This window comes from Carassius carassius, chromosome 24 (genome assembly GCF_963082965.1).
Source record: "Carassius carassius chromosome 24, fCarCar2.1, whole genome shotgun sequence".
In the NCBI taxonomy this organism is placed as follows: Eukaryota; Metazoa; Chordata; class Actinopteri; order Cypriniformes; family Cyprinidae; genus Carassius; species Carassius carassius.
In genome coordinates, this window is record NC_081778.1 from 4,047,602 (window position 1) to 4,065,488 (window position 17,887).

Here is a 17,887-nt window from a genome sequence, read left to right on the forward strand (position 1 = left end):
CGTTACTGTAATTGAGTAGCTTTTTTGTGTACTAATACTTTTTAAAGTAATTTTTTTAATTTGTAATTTTACTTTTACTTAAGTATATTTTGATTGAAGTATTGTACTTCGCTACATTTTAAAACACATTAATTACTGAGTAAAAAAAATAAAATAAAAAAAATAAATCGCTCCCTGGAAACTACGGCAGTAAATAATGGGCAGGAGGGCAAACTGGCGCTAAAATCACAAGAAAGATGCAGACGGACAAAACAGGCGTTAGTGGTGCAGACACCGCTGAAAACGAAACCCCGTCATATTCTGAAGTTGAACTCGAAGGAAATGAAGTGAACCCCTGGCCATATGTATGCTCTATTATGCAGTGTAAGCTGTACTTGCCTAGGAAGACCAAGCTAGCAGCTTATAAAATCTCGACAAGACATCAACCCTTCGCAAGAAGAGGTAAGCTAAATAATTGCATCGTTGCATTGGTGGTTAAAATGAAGCTTTGACATTTTAGCAAGAGGTTTTGCACAAATTAGCCAAAAAGACAGTGGTGAGGAGTGTGCTATTTTTATTTTAATGATGTGCGCGCGCATTTATAGTGCGTTCTTTCACTGTGTGATTCAGTCTCCTAAAATGCATTTAGAATGATCACAAAATTGAAGATATAGGGGCAGAAAATTCACATATTTATATAATTTCATATATTAAATCAAAATCACACAAATCTTTTCCTCCAAAAATCATCATGAATATATACATACATATATATAACAATTCAGTAAACAAGTTAATTAAGAGACTTGCGTTTTAGACACCATATTGCCTTTTTTAGCTCTATTTCTACAACAGAAAATAATTCCAAACACAGCCACCAAAGCACAGTTTTGCGTCTCTGAGCAACGTGACAGTGTTTCGTTTCTGAATGAATCAAACGTTTAAATGATTCGGTTCAATCGCAATGACTCACTTATTAACAGTGACTTGCTGACACATACTGGCCATTTTAATTTCACATTTAAAGTAGGCTATCTTTTGATTTTTTTAAATAATTAATTTCTTATCATTTCAAATGAGTATTCAACATTTTATGTCTTGTATATCAAAACATTATTCATGCATTTGTAACTGCAGGTTAAATGCATTCTTGTCCAGCACTAAACAGTGTAATACATCTAAATGCCACTTCCAATGAATCTTCTGCATTTCCTCTGCATTAAAAGATGAGTTTGTTGATACTGATTTCCCTGGCAACAGCCCAAATGTATTGTTATTCTAAATAACTGATTCCTTTAATTAAAAACAACTACAACCCGAATTCCGGAAAAGTTGGGACGTTTTTTAAATTTTAATAAAATGAAAACGAAAAGACTTTCAAATCACATGAGCCAATATTTTATTCACACTAGAACATAGATAACATAGCAAATGTTTAAACTGAGAAAGTTTACAATTTTATGCACAAAATGAGCTCATTTCTATTTTGATTTCTGCTACAGGTCTCAAAATAGTTGGGACGGGGCATGTTTACCATGGTGTAGCATCTCCTTTTCTTTTCAAAACAGTTTGAAGACGTCTGGGCATTGAGGCTATGAGTTGCTGGAGTTTTGCTGTTGGAATTTGGTCCCATTCTTGCCTTATATAGATTTCCAGCTGCTGAAGAGTTCGTGGCTGCTTTGAAGTATTTTTCGTTTAATGATGCGCCAAATGTTCTCTATAGGTGAAAGATCTGGACTGCAGGCAGGCCAGGTTAGCACCCGGACTCTTCTACGACGAAGCCATGCTGTTGTTATAGCTGCAGTATGTGGTTTTGCATTGTCCTGCTGAAATAAACAAGGCCTTCCCTGAAATAGACGTTGTTTGGAGGGAAGCATATGTTGCTCTAAAACCTTTATATACCTTTCAGCATTCACAGAGCCTTCCGAAACATGCAAGCTGCCCATACCGTATGCACTTATGCACCCCCATACCATCAGAGATGCTGGCTTTTGAACTGAACGCTGATAACATGCTGGAAGTTCTCCCTCCTCTTTAGCCCGGAGGACACGGCGTCCGTGATTTCCAACAAGAATGTCAAATTTGGACTCGTCTGACCATAAAACACTATTCCACTTTGAAATAGTCGATTTTAAATGAGCCTTGGCCCACAGGACACGACGGCGCTTCTGGACCATGTTCACATATGGCCTACTTTTTGCATGATAGAGCTTTAGTTGGCATCTGCTGATGGCACGGCGGATTGTGTTCACCGATAGTGGTTTCTGAAAGTATTCCTGGGCCCATTTAGTAATGTCATTGACACAATCATGCCGATGAGTGATGCAGTGTCGTCTGAGAGCCCGAAGACCACAGGCATCCAATAAAGGTCTCCGGCCTTGTCCCTTACGCACAGAGATTTCTCCAGTTTCTCTGAATCTTTTGATGATGTTATGCACTGTAGATGATGAGATTTGCAAAGCCTTTGCAATTTGACGTTGAGGAATATTGTTTTTAAAGTTTTCCACAATTTTTTTACGCAGTCTTTCACAGATTGGAGAGCCTCTGCCCATCTTTACTTCTGAGAGACTCTGCTTCTCTAAGACAAAGCTTTTATAGCTAATCATGTTACAGACCTGATATCAATTAACTTAATTAATCACTAGATGTTCTCCCAGCTGAATTTTTCAAAACTGCTTGCTTTTTTAGCCATTTGTTGCCCCACTTTTTTGAGACCTGTAGCAGGCATTAAATTTTAAATGAGCTAATTAAGTGGATAAAAGTGTAAAATTTCTCAGTTTAAACATTTGCTACGTTATCTATGTTCTATTGTGAATAAAATATTGGCTCATGTGATTTGAAATTCCTTTAGTTTTCATTTTATTAAAATTTAAAAAACGTCACAACTTTTCCGGAATTCGGTTTTAGTTTGAGATTAATAGACCTATCCCAGGGGTGTCAAACTCAGGTCCTGGAGGGCCGTAGCCCTGCAGAGTTTAGTTCTAACCCTGCACCCGCACACATATCATGTAGTTTTCAAATAAACCTAAATGATTAGATTAGCTGGATCAGGTGTGTTTAATTAGGGTTATATCTAAACTGTGCAGGACTGTGGCCCTCCAGGAACTGAGTTTGACAACCTTGGCCTGTCCCATTTTTGACTCCCTCCCACTGTTAAAATGTAACTAAGTAATTTTTACTCTGAGTAAATTTTAAATGAGCTACTTTTTACTTTTACTTGAGTAGATTTTTAGACTGGTACTTTTACTTGTACTTAAGTAAAATTTCATTAATGTAATGGTACTTTTACTTGAGTAGAATATTTTTGTACTCTTTCCACCTCTGACTGCACGCATGCTTCATATCCCAAGTTTTGTGCGTGCGCGCTTTGCGAAGGCATTAGTCATTTTAAGTTTTGAATACAGACAGGATGTCAGCAAACAGCAGCATTACACAGTATGGTTTTACAAACGACAGAGAATTCTTCCTACGGGGCACGGAAGAAGAAGAAACACAAGGCCAACTGCAAATTGTGCAACAAAACTATTGCAGAAACTTTTGGGACAACATCTAATTTTGTAAGGCACCTGCAAAGACACCACAAAGAGAGGTAAGTTGAGCTGGAAGGCATCCTGAACATAAGAATAAGCCTTTTCACTTTACAGTATGGTTAATAAGTTAACTACATTAGTTAACATGAGCTAATATAGAATATTCCTTCTACAGCATTTATTAATATTAGTTAACTTTAATTTCAGCATTCACTGATGCATTATTCAAATGACACTAACATGAACTAACAATGAATGAATAACTGTATTTATTTATTAAATAATATAATATGCACAGTTAATTATTCATTTATTTATCACTTTATCATTAGTAATCATCATTGCAAAAAAAAAAAAATGGAAGGAATTGGACTATGAATTTCCTCAATTTGTGCAGGACTATTAGAAATGCAAAATCACAGCCAACCATTGATACATTCCAGCGGCAAACATCACAAGTCCCAGTGTACAGTGCTTCTTCATCGAGGCAACTTGCCATTAACCAAGCCATCATCCATGACCTCATCATTGGCTGCCGCCTGCCCCTATCAATAGTGCAGAATCAACATTTCCAACATTTTCTACACACCATTGATGAGAGGTACACCCCAATTGCCAGATCAACCATAGCCTTCAGACAGATACCTCAGCTAGTGACCAGAGTCAAAGAGTGTATCAAATCCAGAAGAAGACCTTTCTGATGATAGTGAGGATGAGGAGGACATGGTTGCTGAACCGTTAGATAGGAACTTTACCCTAGGTTCCTGGCAACAGCTGTCATGCTTTGCTCACAGTCTTCAGCTAGTAGTGGGTGATGGATTAAAGGAGGTGAAGTGCCTTTCTCAAGCAATGTCCAAAGTGTCAAAGCTTACAACTCTACTGCATAGCAGCACAATTTTCAAAGACAAGTTTGAGGCAGTCTTTGGCAATGGCAAAAGCATTCCAGTGGGGCCACTGTAACACGATGGAATTCCACCTTCAAGCAAATACAGGCCTTTACGGAGCTGGATCACACCACCTTGGCAGAAATTTGCTCTCCTGACTTTAAGAATGTTATCACCACAACAAGAGAGTGGATCCAGTTGAGAGAATGTTGTTTGATTATTGGACCTTGTGCTGAAGCAACTGAATTAACAGAGGGAGAAAAGATCATCACAATCAGCATGGTTGTTCCAACAGTTTTTGACCTGAACACTCATCTATTTCAGATGAATTCGCCAAAGAGACTCTGCAGGCCATTGATCAGAGAACTCCAGGAGTCATTCCAGGAAAGGTTCTCTGGCATCTTCATTGGGCTTCATATGGCAGAGCCAGAGGACCATAGCTTTGATGCACCATTTAGTCATGAAATATATGCACAAGATTCAATGTTGGACCCTCAGTTTGGAATGAGCTGGGTCAACATGGATGTGAGGACCAGTGGCACCACTGTTGCTGTAAAGAGACTAAGGGAGGAGGTGCGGTACTACTTCTGCTATAATTCACATTACATTATATTTTCAAGTTGATTAATAAGGTATGCATTTTTGTCTTATTTCTTCTAGACTGCTTGATAGCTGAAGCAGAAAAGGCTGACCTGGAAAATATCCATGCAAGAGAGGGACCTAGAGCAGATCCACCTCATTCTCCATCAAATTCCAAGATTCCACGACTCCTGGCAAAGTATAAAACTCATCAAATGAAACATAGCACTCCCACTGAGGCAAGCATTGTCACTCAGGTAATGAAATACTTTGAATACATCCAGAGCTCTCCGATAGAGGAGGACCCCCTTATATTCTGGGCTCACAACAAGGACAAATATCCACATTTGCATGCTCTTGCTCTTAAAGTACTGTCTGTCCCTGCATCTTCAGCACCAGTTGAAAGAATGTTTAGTGCTAGAGGACTTCTTATGAGGCCCAATCGAGCAAGTCTAGGATCCAAAATTCTCTCATCTCTTATATTTCTCAAATGCAACAATATATATATATATATATATATATATATATATATATATATATATATATATATATATATATATATATATATATATATATATTATAACAGTATTGTTACACACTATAATAAAAAGACTGAAATTGTGAAGTGGCACTTCAGCTTGTGTGAAATTGCTATACCTAAAGTAAATAAAATGTAAATAAAGAAGTAAATTTAAATAAGTTATTTGATCCTACAACTCTAAACTCGGTCATAAAGGGCTGGTGTCTTTCAGAGTTTAGCGCCAACCCTTATTAAACACACTTGAACCAGCTAATCAAGCTTGAACATTACTAAACACACTAGATACATCCAGATAGTGTTAATACAAGCTGGAGCTAAACTCTGCAGGCATTGGCCCTCCAGGATCTAGTTTGGAGACCCCTGTCCTACAGAGTTGTTACTTTGCACATCCTTTTTGATCATTACAAATACTAATGTAAAATTATTTTCTTAGACTAGGAGATAATGTATGCTGTTTCTCGTATCACATACATTATCAATAGTTAACTATGTGGTCTTGAAGAGGATCATTTATTTTTCTCTCATTTGGACTCAGTCTTGACTTGGACTCGAAAAATTTGGACTTGGACTTGACTTAGACTCGAACTTCTTTGGACTCGGTCTTGACTCGGTCTCGACTAGTCCTGGACCTGGACTTGACTTGGACTCGACAAAGCTGGACTTGACTACAGTTCTACTCTCAGCGCAGGGCAGAGCCTAAGCCCAAGGTGACGAGCAGGCTGAGGCACTGCCCAAAATGGAATGGTGGCAACTGGAGGATCACATCAGGGAAAGATGTGTTGAATGGCCTCAGTCTACTTTTGCACAGCCGAGAACTGGAGCAGGATGCAGTTGTTAGCCATGCTCCACGCCGAGAAACCAATCATCCAGCTGTGAGTGCTTAGGGATGGGCAGTGTAGTCACCTCCAGACCGATACTCACAGCTGCCCGGACAAGCATGGCCGACAGCCCTGGGTCAGATTCGGCAGCAGTGACAACACCCGAGGGGGGCAGCCCAACCGAATCCTCAGAGGCCGATAGCCCATCCCCTGATGCTGCAATTGACATCTGATCTTTGGGTGGCGCACCGAAAGACCCGCTGGGACTGCCATGAGATGGCACAGCAGAATCAATCGGCAGCTGAACGGGACATGTGATGTAGGAGGAGTGAGAGGTCCGTGGGGCATTGCCCGGCGTATAAGCTCTCACAGTCACCATCAAATCTCCCAGAGTGCCAGCCGGTGACCCCTGCTCAAGCCTGGGAAACTGGGACGGTTGGCGGCAGAGGGGTCTGCTGCACTCTCCTTGAGGAGTGAGATACGCGATTGCAGTGATGCCATGCTCATACGCCCACAACAGCGGATGAGTCATCCACTAGCGCTGCTTCAGCGTGTTGGATGCCCAGACACTGAAGACAACACCCGTGACCATCAACTGAAAACAGCAAACGACCGCATCCAGAAGGACACTGATAAAACGGCATCTTGAAAAAGATGTGAATCACCCATGATTTGCTTTTTTAGGGAAAAACTGCTCTTTCAGACGAAGCACCCAGGGGAATCACTGCTGCAGGGACACCACTGTACTGCACCATTACACCAAACAGGAACATCTCTCCAGAAACACAAAGATGAAATGGCTTTGTATCGAATATGTAACATCAACTACTTGGCTCCGAAGCAAAAATCAGAATGAGTGGATGCACACTGTCACCTTATATACCCATAGGCACAGGAAGTGGTTCAGCATGCAAAGTCCACTTGCCAGTTTTTATTGGCGTTGTCTCTTCAACTCAGAGATGATTGGCCTCCCAAGTGAGACCCCATATGTCATTCAACATAACTCATAGTGACCGACAGACAGGGAACAAAGGTTACATGTTTTAAATCCCTGAATCTAAAAATGACCAATAGTAACCATGTTACATGCCTTAGAAAACACCACTAATAAAAGTAAATAAGCTTTTATTTCCATGACTTGAGGCTAAGATGCCATGTGTTTTTACTAGGTCAGATTTCATTCAGTAAATGGTTTTTATTCAAAGCAACAGCAGTACACTAATTACAGGAACAGTAGTTTCAACGAAGAGACCTATGGTTAAATACCCTCTTCAAGGATAAAATAGTTGCAAGTCACAAGGAGTGTTTCAGTAACTATCATGGGCTGCAGCCTTAAACCTTTGACCTCCACATCAACAGATCAGATGCTTAATAATCAGGCTACCCTTATCTCACTCACCTAATTAAACGTTTATATCTGCCCTCAACAACAATCTGTGCAATGGCAATGCAATGGCAAACTGAATGTAATGTTTTCAGACACTTAACGGCATGCTATTTGCAATTAAATTAAAATGTTTTATAGTTGAAATGTATATTAAGTGCACTTAGTTGAACTTACAGTATACTGTAAGGGCTCTGTTTTTGGCCCACTTGAATAGGACATCATAGTACATCTTTACATGGAATTTCACAGTTATTTCTACAGTTTAATATCAATTATGGTAAGCTAAAATATACATCAAAGTCAAATCTATTGAAACTTGTATGTCTTGTAAACAAAATACATGCATGTTTGATTGAACATTTGCAACAATGAAGTTTCAATTTAGTACATTTATGATATATCTAAATGCAGTGTCATAACTTTAAATGTAATAAATTTAACACACTGCAGTTAAAATCATAATCAAGCACTTAACTTATGCTTTAGTATGTTGGTCAACACATAAAAAATAAATGTACTTTTAAGCACATTATAAGATTATTAAAACATGATTTAAAATTCACTAAAAAGAAAAACATTTTTAAATTGACATTGTTACAAAGTGCACTTTGTGCACTTAGCAGATATCATGAAAGTGTCATGCAAGATTTGAAATACACTACAAGTACCCATTCAACACAATTAAGCTATAAAAGATATTTCAGACAAGATGAAAACTAAGTAGTAACAGTTCTTTTCTCCTCATTTCCCAGTCAACATTGTGCCACAAATATTGTCAATTGAAGTTAACTTGAGCTGAACATTACTTTAGATTAACATTACTCCAGGTGACAAGGTCTATGTAAAAACTACCGTGGATGAAAGCGTCTCAAAATACTTACTGAAATTATTTTAATATAAAACCTGTTTGTCATTTGAATATTACATTATGTCACATTCAGTACTAACCTTAGGTCGGAACCCATCCATCATGCGCAAGTGTTAATGGAAATACTCTGGCTATTATTCCACAAACTGTCTGGCTCCAAAATGAGATTACAGTATGAGACATTCTGTAATTGTGAGACATTCTGCCTAGTGACCAGTGCAAATGCCCATGAAAATGCCTCATTAATGTCACTTGTCATGTTTATCTGGTATGGAATATTCTGTGCATGCATTAATCAAGTGCATCCTGCTTAAATCTTTTATGATGTAATGGTACTGTTGTGATGTCTTTCCTGTCCAGTCCTCCTTAAAATAACAACTGCATAGTCAGAAGAGGCACCTTCAGCCCACTCTGTGTGCATCTGCGTGCCACATTTTAGCTAAGACATGATGAAGTATTAATGATATTTTCCTTGTAGACCACTGCCAGCCAGGACTGCAGTTGACATCTGTTTGACAGAACTCGAGGAGGCCATAGCCAAATCTCCACAGCATAAAATAATCACCTTTCCTAAGGGGACACACTCAGGAGCATTCTAGCTGGGTACAACCATTCTCCCTCCTTTATGTCTCCACATGTTTTTTTCATATTTCAAACTGAGGAACATACTTGAGGCGGATTTTGGAACTGATTACTTTAATTGGCAATAAACGGCAATTATTTTGCGCAGCTGGAAAATAAATGGCATTCTAACAAACAAGAAACAGAAATCTAACATTTTGACAGTCTAGCCCAAAACCATTTTTTTTCATTGAAATGCAATCAGAAACTTAAAGACTCCATGAAAACTGTTTAACAAGAAACAAATAGCCTCTGCTTGTTTTATCAAGCTGGACTGAACACCTCCATACGAGCACAGCCTTCCAGGGACAGTCCTTGAGAGAGCCTTGCCACTTTTGTTGATTAAATGTAATTTTATTAATAAGATTCGGGAGGAGCGCGTCAGATACTTAGCCTAACCAACACAGGTGGACCATAATCAAGTAATCAATCCCATAGTATAAATATCGCTGACTTACCTCTATCCACTGACGGTTTATCAGCATTTTGGTCCGCACGCGTAGCACCATGTCCCAAAATCGAGACTCCTCGTCTGAAGACTCATCCAGCTCTTCGCTAGCCCAATCGCCGCAGCCAGCCAGCTCCAAGGCCACCCCTTCCCGGAGTGGCAACCAAATCGAGCCCCAGGCTCCAACCCGCGGGCGCGGTACGACGCGAGCAGCCACTCGCCTACCAAGACGCCTAGGCCTACCTTCGCCGCCTCCGGCGAGAACCGCGGCCGTCTCCCCCGCGTCCTCCTACCGCTCGGCCAGGCCTACGATTCCGCCAATAGATAAATGGACGGTGTCGAGTCTGAGGCAGGCCCTGTCCAAAAATGACATCATACCTTCAAGCAAGTTGAATAAATCCGAACTTTACGACCTGTACGCAAACTATCTAAATAATAACATTTCTCCTCAGTCAACCCCAATTCCAAAGAAAGGAAAAAAGAAAGGAATACCCCAAAATACGCCTCAAAGCACTCCACCATACTCCGCCGCAAGGCCTAGCTCCCAGCGGCTATCAAGCCGCTGTAAAAGGCCCTCAACAAACCTGGGCCGCGCTCCGATCCCGACCGCCGGCGTACCCGCTACGTTGGCTGGAACCCAGCCTCCCACCGCGGCTTCAATCTCAACAGCACAAGGCGCTGAGGCCCAAGGAGGCTCCTGGCCGCCTCCTCCACCCATCTCAGCCCCACCGCACGGAACTTTTAATACCGTTCCTGGAGCCCGGGCAAGCGCCTGGCCGAACAGTTCACCATATACAGCGCCGCCACTCGCTTCTTCCAGCTTCGGGCCCGAGGCTCAAGCTAGCGCTTGGTCGAACTGGCTGTCTCACAATGCCCCGCCCCCCGCACCGCAGAGCTCCGAGCCCGCCGCTCAAGCTAACGTTTGGCCGATCTGGCCGCCTAACACAGCCCCGACTCTCGCCCATCCCAGCTTCGGGCCCGCGGCCCAAGCAAACGCCTGGCCATGCTGGCCGAACACGGCCCCGCAACCCGCGTCTTCCAACTCCGGGCCCGCGGCTCAAGCAAGCGCTTGGCCGCAATCGCTGTCAAACACAGCCCCGCCCCCAACCGTCGCCACCACCCTCCTCCAAGCGAAATCCCCCCACTCACTTTTCTCGGCTACACCGATGCCCGTCCCATCAAACGCTGTCGCCCTCGAACCTCCCCAAGTGACTCACAGCATCCGAGCACAGATATTAGCAGGTGCGGACGTAGACCTCTCGTCTCTCCTTTCTCTCCTGCCCACTACAGATTCAAACCGCCAAATCGATTGCGGGGATTTCTCAGTCACGCTAAAAAACCCAAACCCCCTTTCATCTCGATTACTCTCCTTCTCCGAATTCACCATTGCATTTAACCGCTTCACCGAGATAATCTGCTCAGCCTTCCCCCACAGGCGACGCGAACTCAACGACTATTTATCGATAATAGCCGAACTCGCGTTGTCCTACGGAGGGGGGCACTTCTACACTTACCACAAGCTTTTTTCCGCTAAATGCGCTATCCGCATCGCTCAGTGGAACCAATGCCCTTATTGGGGAGCAATCGACTCCGACCTGCACAGCCGCGTATTCCTAGGCTGCAGGAGTATTTCGTGCGCAGTCTGCAGGTCCGTGGCTCACTTAACCACATCCTGCCCACAAATAAATCCGGACGCAACCCAGCACTCCGATACTCCCCCGGCAAAATCCACTAGCTACGTCCCAAGATCAGCAACCTCGGCAAACTCACGTCTAGCCCAACCAGGAGCAGAAAGCACATCGATATGCATCGCTTTCAACAACGGGAAATGCACCAGACAACACTGCCGCTACCTACATACCTGCAAGTTCTGTGGCGGTGCCCACGCACGCATAGTTTGCCCCGTGTATAAAGCCGTAAATAAAAAATCTAAAAATTACCTATCGACTCCTGTGAATATCTTCCGCATGACCATCGAACTAGCACACCATCCCGACAAAGAATTTACAAATTATCTCCTGTCTGGTCTCAGACACGGTTTTAACCCGGGCGTCGTCTGCGAGCTTTCCCAAAACACGGTCTGCCATAATCTACAATCCGCCCTCGCAGAGCCCGAAATAGTAGCTAACCTTATCAAAAAAGAAGTCGAGTCAGGTTTTATGATCGGGCCCTTCATTAAACCCCCCTTCAAAACGTTCAGAGTCAGCCCAATCGGAGTGGCTACTAGAAAATTTTCAGGTAAGAAACGCTTAATAGTAGACCTTTCATCTCCACACCAATCCACAGTCCCAAGCATCAATAGTTTGATACCCCTCGACGAATTTTCACTCAAATACCAAGACATAGATCAGGCAGTCGAACTGATAAAAATCGCGGGCCGAGGAGCCTGGCTAGCAAAAATAGACATCACCTCTGCTTTCAAAGTGATGCCTATCCATCCCGACTTCTGGCACCTTTTCGGGATACGATGGCTCGAGAAATTCTATTTCGCCGTCCGGTTAACCTTCGGATGCAAAAGCAGCCCCAAAATTTTCGATATGCTATCCGAAGCCGTTTGCTGGATCCTTTCCAACAATTACGCAATCCCACACATTATCCACCTTTTAGACGACTTTCTGGTCATTTCACCACCCAAGGCAATCCCAGCCGCCCATATCCTCACCGTCCAAAAAGTTTTTTCCGAGCTCGGGATTCCCATCGCTCAGGAAAAAACCTTGGGTCCTGCCACAACCCTAGAGTTCCTCGGCATCAACCTCGACTCAGCCGAATTTCAGCTCTCCCTGCCAAAGGAAAAGATCGATAGAATAATCCTCGTCTCCTCCACCTTCCTCGACAGCCCAAGTTGTTCAAAACGCGATCTCCTTTCTTTGCTCGGGCACCTAAATTTCGCCATGCGCATAATTCCCCAAGGACGCCCATTCATCACGCATCTCTTAACACTCGCATCATCAGTCCACGCGCTCGAAGACCTCATCCCCCTAACCCACGCATGCCGCGACGAACTTAAATTATGGATCCTGTTCCTCAGACAATGGAACGGGCTTTCCTTTTTTTATAATAATTTAATTTCGTCCCCCATCGACTTACAGCTGTTTACAGACGCAGCTCCCTCAATCGGTTTCGGAGGTTTCTACCAAGGCCGTTGGTTCGCGTCCACATGGCCCCCCCAGATGCAGGACTCGACCCAGTCCTCAGCTTTTTTCGAGCTCTACCCCCTCGTAGTAGCAGCCTTTCTGTGGGGAAACGAATGGACATCTAAAAGCATCTTAGTGCACTGCGACAACGAAGCAGTAGTTCAGTGCATAAACAAAGGCCGTTCAAACTCCCCCGCCCTCATGCCTCTCCTTAGACGTCTAATATGGATCGCAGCATGCGACCAATTTATAATTATCGCTAAGCACGTTCCAGGTACAGAAAACCAAATTGCTGACTCCCTGTCTCGTTTTCTGTTTCAGAAATTCAGGATGCTGGCTCCAGAGGCGGACCAATTCCCCACTCCGGTTCCTCACTATTCAGAATTAATATTCCCGTAACCCACCCTTTAAAACCACTCCTCGAAGCATCGCTTGACTCTATTCTCCAAGCAGTCTCTCCCAGAACCCTCCAGTCATACGTGACCGCGTGGAGATGCTTTAAATCATTTCACCTCACTCATAACATCCCTTTCCCTGATTTTTCCCTACTCTCCATAACCTCTTTCATCTCGTTCCTCAACCGCGCCAAGGGTCTCCAAGTCGGATCCATTAAAAGCTACCTGAGTGGAGTCCAGTTCTTCCACAAACTGACGACGGGCGCTCCCTCAGCCGAAATAAATAATTCACAAACCTCCCTCCTAATTAAAGGGATCCAGCAATCCCAGCCCACCCATCCAGACACCAGGAAACCTATAACGCTAGATATTCTCACAAAATGTATCCACACCCTCCGCACAAATTACCAACCCCTCAGCATCGCCCACACGCTCGACGCCATGTTCATCCTAGCTTTTTTCGGTTTTCTTAGGTGCTCGGAGCTTACGATCTCTTCTAAATTCAATCCTAAAATCAACCCCACCGTATCTGACCTAACCATCCTAGATGACGAAACAATCGCTTATTTAATCAAACAAAGCAAAACAGACCAAGCCAACAAAGGCCATTTTATATACATTTTCAATCTCCCCTCCCCAATCCAGCCTTACCAATCCATCCTCGCTTTTTTACACAGTAGGAATTCCCAGGCAAAGTCCCCGCACGAACCTCTATTCATCGACGAGTCTAAAAAAACAGTCACCCGTTTCTGGTTCCAGAAACACCTCAAATGCGTCCTGCAATTATCAGGCATCCCATCAAACAACTTCTCCACCCATTCCTTTCGCATAGGCGCAGCAACTTCAGCAGCACAAAAAGGCCTCTCTAAACAGCAAATCCAAACTCTCGGTAGATGGTCCTCAGAAGCATACCAAAGTTACATCAGAACAAACCAGTTCCACATAAAGAAAGCCCACCAAACCCTCATCGGCCACAAGTAAAAAAAAAAAAAAAAAAAAAAAATTCTAAATCTATCATTCATAATCAATACCGCCGATGCTAGCCAACCTTACCTTTTCAATCTTATGACCAGCGAGGCTTCTCTCTTCGATGACAGGAGCTTGAGCTCCCATCGGATGCCGACGAGAGCCTCCCGGCCAGACAACCTCACCTTTTCCATTCTGCGGCCAACAAGGCTTACCCGTTCGTTGCCTGGAGCTCACACTCCCTTCGGACGTAGGTAAAAGCCCCTGGCTACCTGTTTTGCCATTCTGTCTTACGTACGGAGAGGTTTACCCATCCAATGCATGGAGTCAAGGCTCCCATTGGATGTAGGTGAGAGCTTCCCGGCTAGACAACCTTACCTTTTCCGTCCTTTGGCCAGCGAGGCTTAACCGTTCGATTCCGGGAGCTAAGCTCCTGTCGGCCGAAGGTAAGAGCCTCCCGGCCGGACAACCTTTTCCGTCCTTCAGCCAGAGAGGTTTACCCGTTCGATTCCTGGAGCTAAGCTCCTATCGGACGTCGGTCAGAGCCTCCTGGCTAGACAACCTGACCTTTTCCATCCTTGGCCAGCGAGGCTCACCCGTTCGATGAGAGTGCTCCCATCGGACGCCGGCGAGAGCCTCCTGGCCAGCCAATCACGACCATTCCGCATGGTCTAGGTTACAAAACCTACAAGCAAGCCGTTCGATGCCGCACGCACCGAACACACAATAAACCCTCCCTCCTTCCTACGGTCGCCAAGGCTTACCCGTCTCTTGCCGTGAGTAGCAAACTCCCATAAGACGCTGACAACAGCCTAACGACCACACAAACTTACCTTTTCCACCCTACGGCCTGCGAGGCTCACCCAGTTGTTTTTGGGGAACTGGAAGTCCCCGTTGGATGCGGGCAAATGCCTCCTGGCCACCTATCGTTACCTTTTCTGTCACACATCGGAGAGGCTTACCCGTTCGATGCGTGTGCTCCCTTCGGACGCCGGCGAGAGCCTCCCGGTTAGACAACCTTACCTTTTCCTTTTCTATGGTCAGCGAGGCTTACCCGTTCGATGCGCGTGCTCCCTTCGGACGCTGGCGAGAGCCTCCTGGACAGACTGGCTTTACGTTTCCACTCTACGGTCGGCGAGGCTTACCCGTTCGATGCGTGTGCTCCCTTCGGACGTCGGTAACAGTCTCTCGGCCACGCAACTTCTTTTTCCATTTGACGGTAGGCGAGGCTTAACCGTCCGATGCTACGAGTCTCGTCCTCTCGCCAAATCCTGCAAAAAAAAAAAAAAAAAAAAAAAAAAAAAAATTATAATAACTCAGCTACCCTCAGCTACCCTCACATCTTTTAACCCCGCCTGGCGAGGCTTACCCGTTCGATGTTCTGAGCCTAATGCCCCATCGGATGCTGCGAGAGACCTCCCAGTCGGGTTTTCCTTTCCACTCTCCCCGTCCGGCGAGGCTTACCCGTCTGTTGCGTGCGCTCCCTTCAGACGTCTGGCGAGAGTTCTCCCGGGCGGGCCTATGCTTGCCGGCCGCAAGTGAGTCTCATCCATCTAATGCCGTGAGTCGGGATCTCCCATCAGATGTCGCCAGAGTCCTCCTTGTCGGCCAGCCCAAAGCTTTTTATCTGCCAAACCGAGAGGACCCAGACGTCCGTCATTCTGAGTCTCAATCTCCTGTCGGAGGCTTCATGGGCCCTCTCGGTCAGCACTAGGCCCTTCACCCACTGAATAGCAGGGGCTATCAGCCAGTAGGGCCCGTACGCCGACACCGTGACCTATTCCGGTCGAGGCAACTCGGGTCCTCCCGGTCGGGCACCACAACCACGCTGCTCCTCCTCATCGGCCGGTAGGGCTCACCGTTCCAACGCCAAAAAGCTTCAGTTGAGCATCGGCCCGAGCCCTACCGACCGGGCGCCAACAACCACGTAGTTCACTAGCTAAAGCCGGTAGGGCCTACTCTCCCAATGCCCAAGTCGCTCTCTCGGAGTATGTAGGCCCTTCCAACCTGCCAACGAGACGAATCCTCAGACACCAAATCAGCCCCCGCCAGTACTCTATGCTTTTGGGGGGGCATTCTCTAAACTGGCGGCTGTCCTCATGTACATTTGCTTTTTGGGGGGTACTCTAGGTTCGGGCCATTCCCGAGCTCGGAGCCCTTCCCCGGACAGCACGCCAAATACGCATTCCATACCTCAGCTAATTATATGTAAGCGTGAACTATTGAAATGTAATTTTATTAATAAGATTCGGGAGGAGCGCGTCAGATACTTAGCCTAACCAACACAGGTGGACCATAATCAAGTAATCAATCCCATAGTATAAATATCGCTGACTTACCTCTATCCACTGACGGTTTATCAGCATCCCTCCTCCACCCCATCTCCTCACTTCAAGTTCACTTTATAAATAGACGGGGAAGGGGGGGTACTCTAGGTTCGGGCCATTCCCGAGCTCGGAGCCCTTCCCCGGACAGCACGCCAAATACGCATTTCATACCTCAGCTAATTATATGTAAGCGTGAACTATTGAAAGTGCTGGTGACCTGTGGATCACTGCTCATGGTGAACATCGCAGACGACAACACCAGCCCCACTCAGGACCCAGAGCTCAGCCCACCATCTCCCCGCTGTGTGTTGCTAAAGCCTGAACCCACCACTGACCGAGAGCCAGAGCCCGCCCCGACTGATAAGCCAACACCATGGAATGCGACAGAGCTGAGGATCGATGCACAGCCAGAGCCCGCAACTTCAGACCAGGTGCGAGAGCCGGCAACAGAGAGTGAGGACTGTGATGTGAGGATCCGCTCTATGGACTGTGATGAGGACATATATGTGGACATGCCCCCTTTTCTCCAGCCTTCTTATGGACTCTCTGTCAGCCCTGAATGGTCTTTTTGTCTGAAACTATATGTCTGTCTGGATTTCCCACCCACCCTCCCTTTCCTGCCTTCTCCTGTCATTTCCCATTCTCCATCGCCACCGCTGTCACCTGTCAGGCCCTCTTTCACTCAGCCAACCATATGTGTGCTGTATTTGCCGCAGGTCTGCCACTCTCCATCGGCGCTGTGGCTGGAGGATTGGATCCCAGCCTTTGAGTCCCAGACTCCACCCCACCCCGGCAACCCAACGGATCCACCATGGCACCAAGCTCCCTCCTCTCAACCATGACCCGTCAGTTCACCAGCTCCGCCGGGCTCCCTCGTCCCTCCGGCTCCACCTTGGTCTGTCATCTACCATCTGCCGCCCCGGGGCGCCTGTGTCCCACCTGGCTCCTGCTCTGGTTCCCTCTTATCGTCACCCTGGCTCCTCCCTCCTTCATCACCACCCTGGACTTTGTTTGTTGTCCTCCTCCCGGTCATCCGACCACCTCCTGAACCTCCTCCTCTCTGTTTGTGCCAATCTTTTGCCATTCCATCCATCTCCTTCCTTCTCTATGTCATAGGGTTAAGCCTTTCGGGAGGGGGGCGAAATGTCACACCTATCTATGGAATACGTCTGAATTATCCTATTGTCTGTGTGTTTGCTGTTACCCTGCTGTGTATTACCCCACTGTGACATATTAAAGACTGTTTATTGTATCTTCCTCGTTTATGTGCTTCTCTCCTGCACCACACCATGGCACGTATGCGTATGTCCTGCACAGTTTAGCTTCAACTTACCTTAACACACCTAGAAGTTTCAAGAAGAATCCCTAGTAAGACCTTGATTAGCAGGTTCAGGTGTGTTCGATTACTCT